Source organism: Caretta caretta, chromosome 3 (genome assembly GCF_965140235.1).
Source record: "Caretta caretta isolate rCarCar2 chromosome 3, rCarCar1.hap1, whole genome shotgun sequence".
Lineage (NCBI taxonomy): Eukaryota > Metazoa > Chordata > Testudines > Cheloniidae > Caretta > Caretta caretta.
The window spans coordinates 14183774-14200102 of NC_134208.1; the positions used below are offsets into that span (position 1 = coordinate 14183774).

Genomic DNA, 16329 nt, shown 5'->3' on the forward strand with positions numbered 1-16329 from the left:
GCCGTTCACTCAGATACAGACCGGCTGCCCCTCCATCGTCATGACGATGGGGTGGCCAGGTGAAACGGGAGTAGCACTGCAATTCTATGCAATAGATCGCAATGTCCTGAGCAGGGAGTCAGGCCCAGGATGGACTGGCAGTGCACCCCCCCAGCAACACTCCCTTCGGGGGCAGGACCCAACTCCCCACCTCAGGGGAGGATAAAACAAACTAGCTCCAAATTCCCAAGAAACAGCAAGTAAAAAGAATTTCACAGGGCTCTATTTATAACAGTGTGCTGCTACCACAGAATATACAATGTTTATGCAGTAGAGGGCAGCATGGCATGACAATTAGTTACCATTGCAGCATCGGCCAGTAAGAATACTGTGTTCCTATAACTGTATTCCTAGTGGGAAGAGTCAATAACATTTTTGTTGACTTCTGAACATTACAAATGCTAATAGCTAGACCTAGCTTAATGTCTGCACCTATAATCTCTTGCACCTGCACACACACACACAAAACTCAACGGAAATTGTGCACATGTATCTGTACATACAAATCTGTTAGATCTCTCTCTAAATAGTTTGCCGTTTGTCTCTAATTCTTATGTTCTTGTTCTCATGGTCACACTGAACCAACAAATTCAGATGTCAGAGAGGGGCCTATGAAAATGTTGCCTTGATCATATAAAATATGTGGCACCACTATTTATGGGAAATTTACACGCAAATATTGCCAAGTGTTTCAAAGTACATAGAATAAAGGGGCTGATGTGCCACGTAGAAGGTCAAATTCATAAGAGTTAATGGTTTAAGTGTAGCCCCTCCCTTCTGGTGTGTCTCATGCCTGTCAGTGAAGGTTTGTGTTACCACGAGAGAATGCTCATTGTGAGTGGAGAGACCTTTGCTCTCAGAGCCTGTTGTTGTTCCCCTTTCCTCTGGGCTAAGCAAGAGAGGATGCAAACGACGCGACGCAGCAGAACAGAATTTAGGAGAAGAGTGAACAGAGACAGATCTCTTCAGCTCCCCACTTGATCCTGCTGGGTCTCCAGGAAAGGGCTATGCAGAGATCAAACACAACCTGCCTGCTGTGCTCTAAACTGCTTTATGACTGTTCCAGTCCACAGAGACTCCCACTGACTGCCGTAGGGGCTTGGGATCAAGCCTTAAGCTTATTTACGGTGAGCATCACAAGAAATCATTTTCTGATACAATGCATAATTAACACGTGGAACTCATTGCCACTAGATATAACTGAAGCAAAGCATTTACTACAATTCAGAAAAAGGGATCAGACAATATAGGGATAATGAGAGCATCCACTGTTACAATACATGGGATTAAATGTAAATTAAAGCGGATGTTTCAGGGTAAAAACCAGCCACTAACCTTCTCAGAGGGAAAGTTTCATACTAAATCAGAACTGTCCACAAAGGGGTTCCCTGTACCTTCCTTTGAAGCAGCAGGTACTGATCAGTGTCAGAAACAGGGCACTGGGCTAGAAGGACCACCAGGCTGGGCTATGTTTGGCCTGTTTGCTTGGGGGATTTTGGAGGAGGACATAGGGGCATGTGTATTACCTGAAACTAGTGCTATCTTTTCCTTTTTAAATGGACTATACGTCACATTGAGGGTGCCCCTTTAAGGTAAATATATGTAACATTCAGTTGATCAAACTACTAATCAGCTGACAGGAACCTAATGTTTTCCAGTGAAATATGGCAATTGTTCTTTCAGCTCATAAAAAAAACCCCTCGCCTTTCTAATAAGGCTATTTAAATACATATGGCTTCTTTAAAAGTCCTTGTGTAAACAGTGTCAATTTGCAAATACTATCTGAGATGGTAGGTGTGTCACTAACTTGGCACTCAGTTGATACAAATTGTTTAAAACCCACAAGTCCTGATAAGAAAATTCTTTTTAACTCTCTTCTGTCTTAGTCCCTTGTGCTTACACTGTAAACTCTGCTCCATGCCCATTCTATATTGGCATGGGAGTTCCCATTCAATAAAATGGCAAATAACGTCTTGTTTGTCCATTGGAGCTAAAGATGTCATTGTTCCATATGCACTTGTGCCCTGACTACCCCACTATATATGTCTGAGGTCCAAATTTCAACAGCATGGAAGTTTCATCAGCAGAACAATGAAGAACACTGGAGTGAGCTAATGAAGGAGGTAAGACCAGACCAAAACCTGGCTATCTTCTGAGTGTGCTTCAGCATCCACCCACTCACTAAAGCCTTCCAAGCCAACTCTTCAGCTGATTTAAGGCAGCATGGCTCCTTTGAAGTCAGTAATGCTATGCCAGCTTACTCCAGATAAAGATCTGGCAATCCATCTCTAAGTAAAAAGGAAGCTTGTGGGTTGGGTGGGCCTTCTGGTCAGCACAGTAAAATTTAATGTTTTCAATTAAAAGTTTTCAGCTAGCTCTACCTGTAGGCATAGACATACCAATGTGCATAAATGGTAGAAAGACAGGAAATGATATAGCATGTGAATCATACACACAAGTAAATTATGAACAATTAAACTCTGCAATGTTCTATCTGACAGCTGGAATTGGGCATATTTAAGAGCAGATTTTTCCAAAGAATTATAAAATAATTGCACATTCTTTACTACTGCCACTGGCTTCTGTAAATGTTAGTACACTGATATTCACACCGGATAGTTCAGTTCCACAGAATCTCCAGCTTAATTTTATAACACACAGGTGGATTCTAACTTGTGTGTTCATTGTAAACTGAAGGTAATATTGATGCAAATACTATTCTTGCCTAATGTATAACAGTACCCTGTATGTTGCAACCAAAAATGCATCACTCATTATTTCTGACCTTTGTTTTCATGTTAATGTTCATACCACTAAAGATCCTCCCCTGAAGATAAATCTTGAGCTTGGCCATGCTGCCCAATATCCTTCTTCCAAGCATTCAGAGTTGTACTAGAGGAAAACTGGCCCATTAATTGTAGCAAAGATCTCATTGATCCCCACCAGAGACGATTGAGACTGAACTTCTCCCAACAAGTCTCTAACAAGAAAAACATAAAAGCTAAAACTGAACAACAAGTAAGGAAAAGATCTTGTAAAAGTAATAATTTAAGAGCAGGTTAAGGGATACATACAAAATTTGAACATATGCAACTTAGGGCATACTAATAACACATTTTTTAAAATTATGTACTAATTGGGCTATGCCAAAGATTGGAAATAAGTAAAAGCAGTATCAATTTTCAAAGAAAGAAAGAAGAGTGATCTTGGTAATTAACCCATACTTTTCATAGCATTTAAGGCCAGAAGGGATTATTAAATCATCTAGTCTGATCTCCTGAGTAACACAAGCCAGTTTCCCCTATATTAGGCCCAATGACTCTAGTTAGAGCAAAGTTCAGTCTTCAGGAGACAAAGGGTATGTCTACACTGCAACAAGAGGGTGTGACTGTAGCTCGTGTAGACATATTGGAGGTAGCTTTAATCTAGCTAGCTCAGAGATCAGAGTAGCAAAGCCGCAAGCAGTTTGGTCTTCAGTGGGGGTTCAACAAGCCCGCCCAGAATGCAGAGCTAGCCTATGCTGAAGCATGTGATGCTGCAGCTTCAGTGCTTCAGTACCTGAGCTAATTAGAGCTAGGTTGGGTACATAGCCGCTAAAGCTAGGTTGGGTACGTAGCCGCTACCACACCCTGTAATTGCAGTATAGGCACGCCCTAAATTCTTGTGTGCCACAGGAGAAACCAAGGCACCACCAATACCCAATGCCCCTGCAAGAATGGGAACAAGGTTGGGTGCAGGGCAGGATCTGGGCTGGAGCCGTGGAGAAGTAAAGCTTGGAGAGATGAGCACAGGGAGACAGTGTCCATGGCTGTGGATGTTAGGCTTGTTAGGGCATCAGAAGTACTGAGCAGGCACAGCTGAGGGCCTCACACCTGACGGATATGCCCAGATGATCCCATAAGGTGATCCACAGCCCATGCTGCAGAAGAATCAACCATTTATTCCTAATGGAGTAACAAAACAAATATTAAAAGAGAAATAACAGTGAACACAGATAATGGAATCCCGAGCTGGAAACAGCACAGAAGAAGAAATCTCGCCAACCTTGATTGTTTAAACTTTTTCTCGGGGCAAAACTTTTTCTGCCTCATCTTCCATTACGCAGTGTTGCTGTAGCCTGGTTGGTCCCAGGATATTAGAGAGAAAAGGTGGGTGAGGTAATGTCTTTTGTTGGACAAACTTCTGTTGGTGACAGTGACAAGCTTTCCAGCTGAAGAAGAGCTCTAAGTAAGCTCAAAAGCTTCTCTCTGTCACCAACAGCTGTTTGTCCAACAAAAGATATTACCTCACCTGCCTTGTCTCTCATCTTCCATGCACAGTTGTATACTCACTAGGGTCACAACTGAGCATTCCTTACTCTTGCTGGCGAGAATGCACACAATTAATCCTACTGAAGACAATGGAAGTTACTTGTGTGAGTAAATACAAGCTAGTCAGAGTTAAGCCTTGAAATGCAGTGTTAGAACGTTAATTGCATTCAGCCCCAGAGGGAGAAAAGAGGCTGCACCCCAGGGCTTCTGTAGATGCAGCTTCTGAAATCTGTGGTAATCTTGAAATTCTCCAACTCGGTGAGAGTTTCTTCCCCAGGATTTTAAATCAGTTTATGAAATGATTATCAGCTTAGCAAGCATGATGACTAAGAATCATGACACTTTTATTGCATGCTAACAAGACATATTTTAAATGTTCTCCAGCAACGCAGCAAGATAATTACAAAGCCTGAGCTTAATAAAAATGCCCTCAAGGTGTGTGCATGTGTATATACTTTAAATGGAAATGGTTTATCAACAAATGCTAGACTTCAGTGCTTTCAATCCAAACATTTCAGTATTGTACAACAGTACAAGAAGCTGGAAATGTAATTGTCTAGCAATTGGTTTGTTTCTAGTATCCAAGAAGAAATAAAGGCACAGGATAACCAAATAGAATAGTATAATTAAATTAGACGTTAAGAATTCTGTTTTCACTGTTTAAAGGTGCTATTTGTAATGTAATTAAGGAAACTGTTTTTTAAAGGTTATACTAGCTGGTATAAATTGACATAGGCCCATTGATTTCAAGGAATTTACAAAAGGTGAGGTTCTGGCTCATGCATGTTTAACCTGACAGTGTCAATTAATGTGAATATTAAGTTTATAAACCTTTCATATCTTCTCAAAGATAAATACAAATGTTGCCACTTACATCAGTTCCTCTCCTAAATCTAAATGAATAGAGGCTCTGAAAGCTACTCATAAGGAAACCTAATAAAAAAAGAAGGGTAGGAAAAACAATACTGAAAAAGAAGAAATTCCAAGTGTGTTTATTAAACATGAGTGGAGGACAATCTGCTTGTTCTTGTTTCCAGACAGAATTTAAAAAATAATACTAAAGATACAGCTATTAAACAGTCTCTTTACAAGAGACAATTCAGACTCTGCTAAGTCTTAAATGAAAATTAAGGGTCAATCTTGACATGAAGGGCTCAATCCTGGAAGGTGCTGAACACTAGCCTTGAATCAGCAAAACATATAGGCATGTGCTTAATTTTAAGCACAGAAATAAACCCTTTGAATTCAATGAGCAACTGGTTAAGGGCTTTGCTGGATTGGGATCCAGCTGCTCATCACTTTACAGGATGGAGAGTTTAGCCACTGCTCTGAGTAGGCCCCATTAACCCAGGGCACTGGGGGAGAGGAGGACTCTGGGCTAGTGCAGAGGGGAAACATACTGCTGCCTCATTCCTGTCCCCTTTGAGGTCCTGCATATCCCCAGGGACCCATTAGAGAAGCAGTCCCTGCACGTCATTGTAGGAACTATCAAAGGCTGCACAAAGCAGGCAAGATACCTTGCACACCTGCACAGCGGGTGATCAGTCTGGCCCTAAGCAAGCAAGACAAAATCAATATTCCTCTTTTCAGGTTCTCTGGAATCACTGAAGCCTCAGGAGTCATAGTCAGGAGTAAGGTGCCTCCCGGGAAACACTGGTCTGTAAGATATGTTGTCAGTCAAACTAGATAATCCTGTCCTGTTTGCATGCAAATGCTCCAAATCTATACACACTCCTTCCTCCTTGTGGTATGACTGCATTTCTTTGGACACACAGGTGTTCACTGGAGTGAGGTATCTCTTCTTATGGTAATTTGCTGACCAGACACAAGATTCTACTACCTCCCATACAATGAGGGTCATAGAAGGGATCTGCTACCTCAGACCTGCTAGAGCACATTGCTATTCCCAGAAGACTGTGGCGGGCGACAGACACTCCGCCGCCAAAATGCCACCGCCGACAAGCAGCAGCGGCAATAAGCGTCGCCGCTGAAATGCCGCCGAGAAACGGCAACACTTCTCGGCGGCATATTGGCGGCGGGGTGTCCTGCGGGCGCACAAAAATGCCCCGCGCATTGGGGACCCCTGTGCTAGAGGTATCTAAAATTATGAATGGTGTAGAAAGGGTGAATAAGGAAGAGTTATTTATTCCGTCACATAACACAGGAACTAGGGGTCAACCAAATAAATGAATAGGTAGCGAGTTTAAAACAAACAAAAGGAAGTATTTCTTCACACAACACACAGTCAACCTGTGGAACTCATTGCCGGGGATGTTGTGAAGGCCAAAAGTATAATTGGGTTAAAAAATAATTAGATAAATTCATGGAGGATAGGTCCATCAATGGGTATTAGCCAAGACGGTCAAGTATGCAACCTCATGCTCTGGGTGTCTCTAAACCTCCAACCGCCAGAAGCTGGGACTGGATGACTAGAGACGGATCACTCAAAATTGCTCTGTTCTGTTCATTCCTCTGAAACTTCTGGCACTGGCCACTGTCAGAGACAGGATCCTGGGCTAGATGGACCATTGGTCTGACCCAATGTAGCTCTTCTTATGGATCCCTCATGATCTCAATTCAGTTCAATGTTGAGTCTCAGCTGGCTTGCTTCTCAAGGTCCTAGTCTTACTGATCCTTTGGGAAACACACTTGATGCACAGTCTGGGCTGGATAAGGCAGACACTGAAGCTGTCTGTCCTCAGCTTTAACCTGCAGCAACCAGCACAGAAAGACCCCAGTCCACTGCAGCAGGGCATAGACGGGGGTAGCAAACATGGACAGCCACCCTCGCTCTCTGGCTTTTATGAGCCAGTGGATCCCTGCAGTTCATGGACCAACCACATATGGACCTGCCCCACCCACCATGCCCACTCCCCTCTCTTTGCTGCCGAGATGTGGGACGCTGTGGAGCAGGGGTTCTCAACTCTGAGGCCCCTCCCCAACCCCCCATAAAAATGCCACAGCCCACACATACCCCAACAACTGGTTTTCAGTCTATTAAAAGCCAGGGCCACCGTTAGGGGGTAGCAAGCAAAGCCATTGCCCAGGGCCTCATGCGATAAGGGGCCCAGCAAAGCTAAATTGCTTGGGCTTCAGCCCAGGGAGGAGCGGCTCGGGCTGCAGCTTCAACCCCGAGCAGCAGGGCTTGGCATTCGGCTTTCTGCCCTGGGCCCCAGTGAGTCTAATGCTGGTGCTGTTCTCTGGTTTATTTTGGTGGACCCCCTGAAACCTGCTCACAGACCCCAGGGGCTCCAGCCCCCTGGTTGGGAACTGCTCCTGCAGAGTTCACTTCCTTTTTGCACAGGAAGCTCCATGCAAGAGCTACAGTGTGTCACAGCAGCCCTGCTGGTTTTCAGGCCTCTGCAGCTGCAATGGGAGGCAGAATTTCCCCCGGATACTCATGGTAGGGCACGGTGAGCCCAAATCCGCTGACCACACACACATGTGCTAAAGAGACAAAGGGATTCTAACAAATCTACTACGGGAGTGAAGACAGTAAAAGATTCTGGGCCTAACTCTCTTCTTACTACACATTGCAGCTCCATTGATTTTATTGGAGTTACTTCTGCTGTACAGCTGTGTCAGAGGAGAATCCTGCTCTCTGTTTTACCTATGCCACTAGGAGCGAGTTGGTATCAAGCTGCCTCCTCAAAACATGATGATGATTGGGCAAGAACTGAACAATATCAGAACATTTTCTGCCTCCCACAGCATCAGCACAGTTATTGTCCTGAGCATATCCTCCTCCTCCTCCTCCAGGTACAGCCAGTTTTTCTCCTCTTGTGCAACTACTATTAGAAAACCTACGTTGCTTAGACAGTGTAAAAAGTATCCCACCCAGAGAGAATGCTTGGTCAGGTTTAATAATTTAAATCCACGGGTTTTTCTAAGAGTGTTTCGATTTTTAAAAAAATCATATTTCTAGGTAATAATTAGCACTACAAAAGTAATCAGCTGTTGAGAGTAGGCCACTTCCACCTTAATTGAATTGGCCTCGTTAGCACTGACCCCCCATTTGGTAAGGCAACTCCTATCTTTTCATGTGCTGTAATATATATACTGCTTACTGTATTTTTTACTCTATGCATCTGATGAAGTGGGTTTTAGCCCACGAAAGCTTATGCCCAAATACATTTATTAGCCTCTAAGGTGCCACAGGGACTCCTCGTTGTTTTTGCTAGGTAACAATGGGTCCTTTGTTTACAGGCTGTATCTGTGTTTTCATTAGAACAGCTCTCTCCCTCTGTCTTCCTCTGCCCACTCAGTTTCTTTCTTTAATGTATTATTTGTATTAATATTCTATCAGGTCCTCTGTTGCATGAGGCACTGGACAAACAATAGAAAGACAGGCCTTGTTCTAAGTCTGTTTAAACCAAGACACACGCAATGGTAGGTGTCCGGTGGCACCTTAAAGACTAACAGATTTATTTGAGCATAAGCTTTCATGGGTAAAAACCCCACATGCATGCATGCATCTGAAGAAGTGGGTTTTTTACCCACGAAAGCCTATGCTCAAATAAATCTGTTAATCTTTAAGGTGCCACCAGACTCCTTGTTGTTTTTGTGGATACAGACTAACACGGCTACCCCCTGATACTTTTACCATGCAACAGTAGGTGTAACAAAAGAGACTTAGCAAAAGAAGATGGGGCAATAGAAACTGCAATAGGAGAAGACATTAACTTAGCCCAGCAATGTCCAGAGCTAGAACCATATAAGATATCAATAGGTAATAATATTGTCAGAGCTCATTGCCTCTCATCACTTGCCCTGTTTCCATGGTTGTTTTTCTCTGCCCCTCTCCTCTGGAGAATATGGACTCAATAATATTAGAATTGATATTTGCAAGATGAGACAGAATCAGGTCTCCTAGTCCTATCCCAGCCCATGTTTCTGATGGGCAGAGGTAAGAATCCAAGTATTTATATTTGCAGACAAGTGTCTCTCCCTGGGCAAACATTTATGACTTAATTTCAAGAATTGTTTGTGTGTGTTCCTGCTACTGCCTAGGTCAAATAGATTCTCACTAGAGATGGACTCGATGGATGCAGAGCAGCAAGGCCAGGCAGGGAGGGATAGGGAAGAAGATGAGGTCATGGCCAGAAGCAAGTTGAATGTCCTGTACAATCCCAACAATTGCCATCATCCTCCTTAGAGCTGCAAGAGGCAAGCCCTTCCCAAGCTCCCCCTGGAGCACACGCACACACACACGTACACTGCTACGGTGTATGAGAATAATGTTTGGTTAGAACTGTAGCAGAAGGATGACTATAGGTAGAGCTGGCTGGAAAAGGAATTTTCTATCCTGCAAAATATTTTGAGGTTTCATTTTTTCCACCATCCTTAATTGGGAAAAAAGTCAACATTTTAAAATTGTTTTTAAGTTGAATCCCCACACACACACACAATATTATTGTTTGGGTCAATCTTTTCAATTTTGATCTTTTTTATACAAAATAAAGTAGTTGCAAAATGAAAAAATCAAAACTTTCCATTCTGAAAGTGTCAGATTGAGCTGCTGTGACATTCTCGAAATGTTTTACCAATCTTTTTTGGAAAAGAAGTTTTGGATAAATTGGTATTACCTCATGAAAAATTTTGGTTTACGCAAAATGGCATTTTCCAATGGAAAACTGCTTTCAATTAAAAGTTTTTGATTTGCTCTAACTGTAAGTATAGACATACCAACGTGCATAAACGACAGAAAGACAGGAAATGACACAGCATGTGAATCATACACACAAACAAATTATGAACCATTAAACTCCACAATGCACTTTTCTAAAAGGGGAGAAATCATCTAACCAGACTGAGACGGTGGCTAGCAAATTAACATGCAAGCCACTGCTGACAACTCAGCCAGGGGCATCGGCATTACAAATTCCAAGTGAGACGAGCCCCGTGAGCACTGCCAAACTTAATTGTTCAAAATCACGAGTCAGAGCTCCCCAAAATCAAGTGACTTGAAAAATATATAAATATATGAGCAGATTGTCTGGTTATTTGCCTTCTAGTTTTCAATCCTTTAAAGTTCTTGTTTCTATGCTTTTTCTCTGCAGTCATGAGGGCTAGAAACTTCCTTTTTCCTCCTTTTTTTTTTTAAATGAAAACTGAAATTCTCATAAGCATGAGTCCAGGAGCTGGGGCTTTAATAAAAAGGTCAGATATCACTAGATTGCCACCAGTGAGCTTGAACAGGGGGAAGAGTATATGGAAAGCATTTTGTAAACCTAGAGTGAGAAATGAATGAGGAGCAGAACATGAAAAGTTAATTATGGGAAATCTATGGATGCTTAAAAGTGTTTAGAGGGGGAAAGGGTGTTTTTTGTTGAAATGGTCACAAACAGCATAGTGCTGTGTAAATATCTTTCTCTTTTCTGATTCATTTTCCAAAGACTGGATTAGACAAAGCTTTCTGAAACTTGTAATTATTCTGGAAAGGAAATAGGAGATTTCCAGTTGGCTGCAATCTGGCAATTTACATGATATATTGGACCAGTGTGGGTATGTACAACTGCACTTGAGGCAGTCAGAGTACGAGGAAAGCATATTTTTCAATGGCTAAGTGAACAGGGAAGTTGTTGAAGTCCTGCTGTTGCCCAATTATAAAGGGAAGAAAGAAGGAGATTTCTGAAAAAACAACATGTGCAATAAAGAGCTATTAAGAAGAAACTAATCAGTGATCATTGAGACACTGATCTAATAGAGACCCTGTTGAAGAGACTTAAGATGTGGAGAGGAAAACAAAATCAGAGGTAAAGGAAAATTTATTTTCAAGGAAAAAATGATTGTAAGGAAACAGAGTAAAGGCATGACTATTCATCTAGAACCAGACATGTAGGAAGACACAGGGCTACCTTAAGACCCTACTCACACACTTCTAAGAAAGCCCTTAGACCCTGAGTAAGGAAAACATTTAGGCATATATGTTAGCCCATCTGTATTCACAGGAAGCCAGGTAAGCACATGCTTAGCTTTAAGCTTTTGCTTCAGTTTCACCAAAATGTGTGTCTCAAGCACATACTGAAGTGCTTCTGTCCCGGGGCACTCTACTCACCGCTGGGATACCTCCTCCTGGCCACTCGGCATTAGCTCCTTCAGGTGTTGCACCCTCATCTCACAGGCTTTTCACCCATCTCTGCAACTCCAAGTCTTTGCAACTTGGCCCTCCGGCCAGATCATTACACATGCTGCCCCCTTCTGGGGTGTCAAGATCTTTCAGGGCAAACGGTTCCAGGCACTCCATTTTCCATTGCCTGGGCTTACCACTTCCCCAATACCTTGTAATAGAACCAGGGCCTTCCCTCTGCTTGGGGGTCTAGCTCAGGGACTCTCTAATCAGTAGCCAAGGTCCAGGCCTTGCTGCTTTTCCCCTGAGCCTTTCCTACATCTCTGGCTCTCCCCCGTCTCTGGAGCCCAGGCTCTAGGACCCTCCCACTCACAGGGTCCTAGAGCCTGAGCTCCAGCCCAAGGCCAGACATCTATATAGCAGTGAAACAGCCCCACAGCCTGAGCCCCAGGAGTCCAAGTCAGCTGGCACAGGCCAGCCATAGGTGTCTAGTTGCTGTATAGACATCAGGGCGGGCCTTACCATGAGGCGAACTGAGGCAGCCACCTCAGGTGTCAGACTGTGCGGGGGCGCCACTAGGACCCAGAGTGTAGAAAATTGTGTCTGCTGCTGGTGCATCTGTATTCTCTCTGCTCTCAATGCACAGAGATGGTGGAGTGCTGTGCTGGAGGAAGGAGGGCACAAGAGACCTAAGAGGCAGGCAGGAGAAAAGGTGAGAGGGAACAACAGAAAGCAGCAGGAGCTGCAGAGAGAGAGAGAGGAGGAGAAGCCTCTTATGTACCTCTCTAGCACCCCCAGGAGCCTGGACTGGTTGACACCAGCTTCTCAGGGACCTCCTTGTTTCCTGCTGCTTCCCTGAACCCTCTTGAGGAGAACAGGCAGTCAACTGAAGTAGTAGGAGCCAGTTAGGCCCTTAAGACGCTGATGTCTTCCCTCACTTAGGCCCTGCTACCAGCCTGCTTATTTGTCCCCTTCAACTGAGTGTTGAGAGCCACTCTAGCTGGCACAGAACAGCAGTCATGAGTGAAAGAAGAGGCAGCATTCAGAAAAAGAGAAAAAGCAAAGGAAGTTTTTCTATCTAAGCAGGAAGGAGCTCTCCTGAGATACATAGACACAAATGTTCACGGTGAGCCTTCCGGCCCCAGTGAGGATGTGAGTGGCGAGGAGATGCCTGATCTTCCAGTTAGTCAGAGTGCAGGTGACCTAGCAGCTACTGCAGCATCCATATCTCCATCTCAAATGGATGTAACCATGCACATTCCTGAAGAAAAGTGTAGTTCAGAGAAGAGTGTGGTGGGGGCACAAGAAACAGGTGCTGCTGAGTTTAGTTCCTTAAGTCTAGATGATCCAGGACTGTGGACCCACTTGAGCAGTAGCCTGAGGGACTTCCTTGTACTGCATGGGCCACAACAAGTGAAAAATTTCATGTTCCCCAAAGACAATGAAAATAGAAGTTTCCATCCAACACATTACTGGGGTGAAATCCCCAATGGTGACAAAGTGGAGAGGCCAGGGCTTATGTACTCAAAAACCCAGAATGCTGCATACTGTTTTTGTTGCAAACTCTTCCAGTCCAATGTTCCAGCCACATTGGGTTCTACAGGAACAAAGGACTGGAAAAATCTGGCTAGAAATCTGGCATGCCATGAGAAAGCAGCAAATCACCAGAGAGCATTCCATAGGTGGAAAGAGCTTGAGAGGAGACTAAGGTTAAAGGCCACCATAGATGATCAGCATCAAGAGAAGATTGCATCAGAGTCTCTTTACTGGCAAAATGTTCTGAAAAGGCTCATTGCCATTGTGAGAATGCTTGCTACGCACAACCTAGCACTGTGTGGCACTTCAGACAGCTGTTTGTGCCAAACAATGGAAACTTCCTTAAAATTGTGGAGCTGATGGCTGAGTTTGATGTTGTACTCCAGGAGCATATAAAAAAAGAGTCACCACCCAAGAAATGTACACACACCACTACCTTGGAAAAACAATTCAAAATAAGATCATACAGTTACTGGCAACAAAAGTCAAACAGAAGATTGTGGCAGATCTGAAGTCAGCAAGATATTCCTCTGTTATTCTGGACTGCATATCTGACATCAGCCATATGGAACAAATGACTTTAATGGTGCGTTTTGTAACAACAACAGAACCTAGTGAAAATGTCCCTGCAATGCTGACTGTCAGAGAGCATTTTCTAGAATGTATTGACATTGATGATACTACAGGAGCGGATATGACAAATGTGCTTCTTAAAAAGCTGGAAGATACGGGAATTGCGAAGCAACATCTGAGAACATCTTCTCTGACACTGAAACCACTGAGTGCCACATGATGGGAAAGTCAAGTGGAAGCGATAAAGCCTATCAAACACCAAATTGGGAAGACAGATGATGCCATAGTTGCCATTATGGAGGATAATGCTATGACAGGAACCGTGGGAGAACAGTGGCAGAGGGAAATGGAATCACCAGAAACATACATAACTTCAAATTTCTGTGTGGCTTAGTGTTGTGGCATGACATACTGTATGAAATAAATGTTGTAAGCAAGAGACTCCAAGGTGTTGACCTTGATATATCTGGAGCAATGGAATAACTGGACAAAGCAAAGTCATACCTACAGTCTTACCGGTCAGATGAGGGATTTCAAAATGTTCTGAAGAGTGCACAGAAGTTGGCAGAGGAACTTCACACTGAAGCTATTTTTCCATCCATTCAAGAATACAAGAGTCACCGAAGAAGACGACATTTTGATTACGAGGCACGGGATAATCCCATAAGAAACCCCAAACAACAATTCAAAGTTGAATTCTTTAACCAGGTGCTAGATTGTGCAATACAGTCAGTTGAAGAATGTTTCATGAAGCTCATGGAACACAGCAGTATATTTGGGATGTTGTATGATATTCCAAAACTCCTCACTATACCTGAAGGAGACCTACACCAGCAATGCAGGGCACTAGAGACAGTGTTAACACATGATGACATGCGTGATATTGATGTGAGTGATTTAGGTGATGAACTGAAAGCCCTTTCAAGATACATTTCAGCAGGATCAACTCCAAAGGCTGTTCTGGAATATATGTGCACAAATAAGATGACCACCCTCTTTCCAAATGCTTTTGTTGCTCTGCGCATGCTTCTAACACTTCCTGTAACAGTTGCCAGTGGAGAATGCAGCTTCTCCAAGCTGAAGTTAATAAAAACACATCAACGCTCCACAATGACACAGGAGAGGCTGGTCGGCCTTGCAACCATCTCAATAGAGCATGAGCTGGCCCAGACTGTGGACCTTCAGAAGGAAGCACTTCAAATCTTTGTAGCCAAGAAAGCACGGAAAGCACCGCTTTGATTATTCAAATGGATAAAAATGCCAGTGTTTACTATGCAGACAAGAAAAGTTACATTTGCTGTTCAGGCGTTTGAAACTTGAGTGTTACTTAAAATTTTTGAACAAGGCATTTTAAGTTGTTAGGTTTCAGAGTAGCAGCCGTGTTCGTCTGTATTCGCAAAAAGAAAAGGAGTACTTGTGGCACCTTAGAGACTCACCAATTTATTTGAGCATAAACTTTCGTGAGCTACAGCTCACTTCATCCACTCAAATAAATTTGTTAGTCTCTAAGGTGCCACAAGAACTCCTTTTCTTTTTAAGTTGTTAGTTCTCCTTTATTGAGGTAGGTAGCAGAGCAGTATCATGAGAGGAGTAGAACAGGAAGAAGGCAGAATTGAGAACTTTCAAAGTTTTGGCCCAAGCGAGAGGGCATGGGGGTGTCATTTGAGCTCCCTGCCGCAGGTGTCAAAATGTTGTGGGCCTTGGTAGACGTACCCTATGAGAACCTTTCCCAGACCTGAGGTAGACCTCTGTGTACTCTAAAGCTTGTCTCTCTCTCACCCACAGAAGTTGGTCCAATAAAAATATATTACCTCACCTGCCTTGTGTCTCTAATATCCTGGGACCAACAGCTACTACAACACTGCATACAACACTGAATAACACAGGTCCAAGAACTTCACCCAGTGACTCCTGAACTGAGCTCTGTCCCTTGTGATTAAAACACTAGAGCATAACTTTTAGAAAGGAGTTCCAAATGTAACATCTCCAAGTGATGAAGAATCTACCACATCCCTTGATAAACTATTCCAATGACTAATTACCCTCACTTCAAAACATTTGCATTATTTTCAGTTTGAATGTTAGTAGCTTCAGTTTCCAACAACTGGATCTTGTTATGCCTTTGTCTATTACACTAAAGATCACTTCTGCACATATTGTACTCAAAGACTGATCAAGCAACTTCTACAAGTTAAGATATTGAATCCCTTCAGTCTTTCTCACTGTACAGGTTTTCCAGACCTCAAAGCACAGCTTTGTCTTTTCTGGGAATCCTTTCCCATTTTTCTAGATCCTTCTAAAGTGTAGACACCAAGAATGGGACACAGTATTTCAGTATTGGTCTTTCTGATGCCATATACTGAGCCAATACCATTATCCCACCCCCACTCAATATTTCCTTGCTTATTCAACCAAAGATCACATTAGCTCTTTGAGCCACAGCCTCACACTGGGAGCTCATGAACATTTAGTTATCTACAATGACTTCTAAGTCCTTTTCAGAGTCACTGCCTTTCCAGATACAATCCCCCATTCTGTAAGTACATTATTTTTTTCCTATAAAATAAATAAAAACCTTGCATTAGGTTGCATAAAAATGCATGTTTTTTCACAGTGCCCATTTTCCCAAACTGCTCTGTGTCAGTGGTCTGCCATCATCAATATTCACCACTCCTCTGATCTATATCATCTGCAGATTTATCAGCCATTATTTTATATTTTCTTAAAAATCATTGATAAAAATATTGACTAGATTTGGGCTGAGAAACAATCCCTGTGGAATCCCACTAGAAATACCACCTC

General features: G+C 43.1%; 1 protein-coding gene across 2 annotated transcripts in view; it reads left to right on the forward strand.

Annotated features, from left to right (window-relative positions):
- Positions 1–878: 878 nt before the first annotated feature.
- LOC125634675 (serotriflin) overlaps positions 879–16329 on the forward strand; it is a 42003-nt gene continuing 26552 nt past the window's right edge. The window contains exon 1 of one of the 2 annotated variants that reach the window (XM_075126357.1): positions 879–1166. The gene's annotated coding sequence lies outside the window, so the exon portion shown is untranslated. Of the gene's footprint in view, positions 1167–7807; positions 8109–16329 lie in introns of those variants that run through there. The other variant, XM_075126358.1, reaches the window with a different exon arrangement.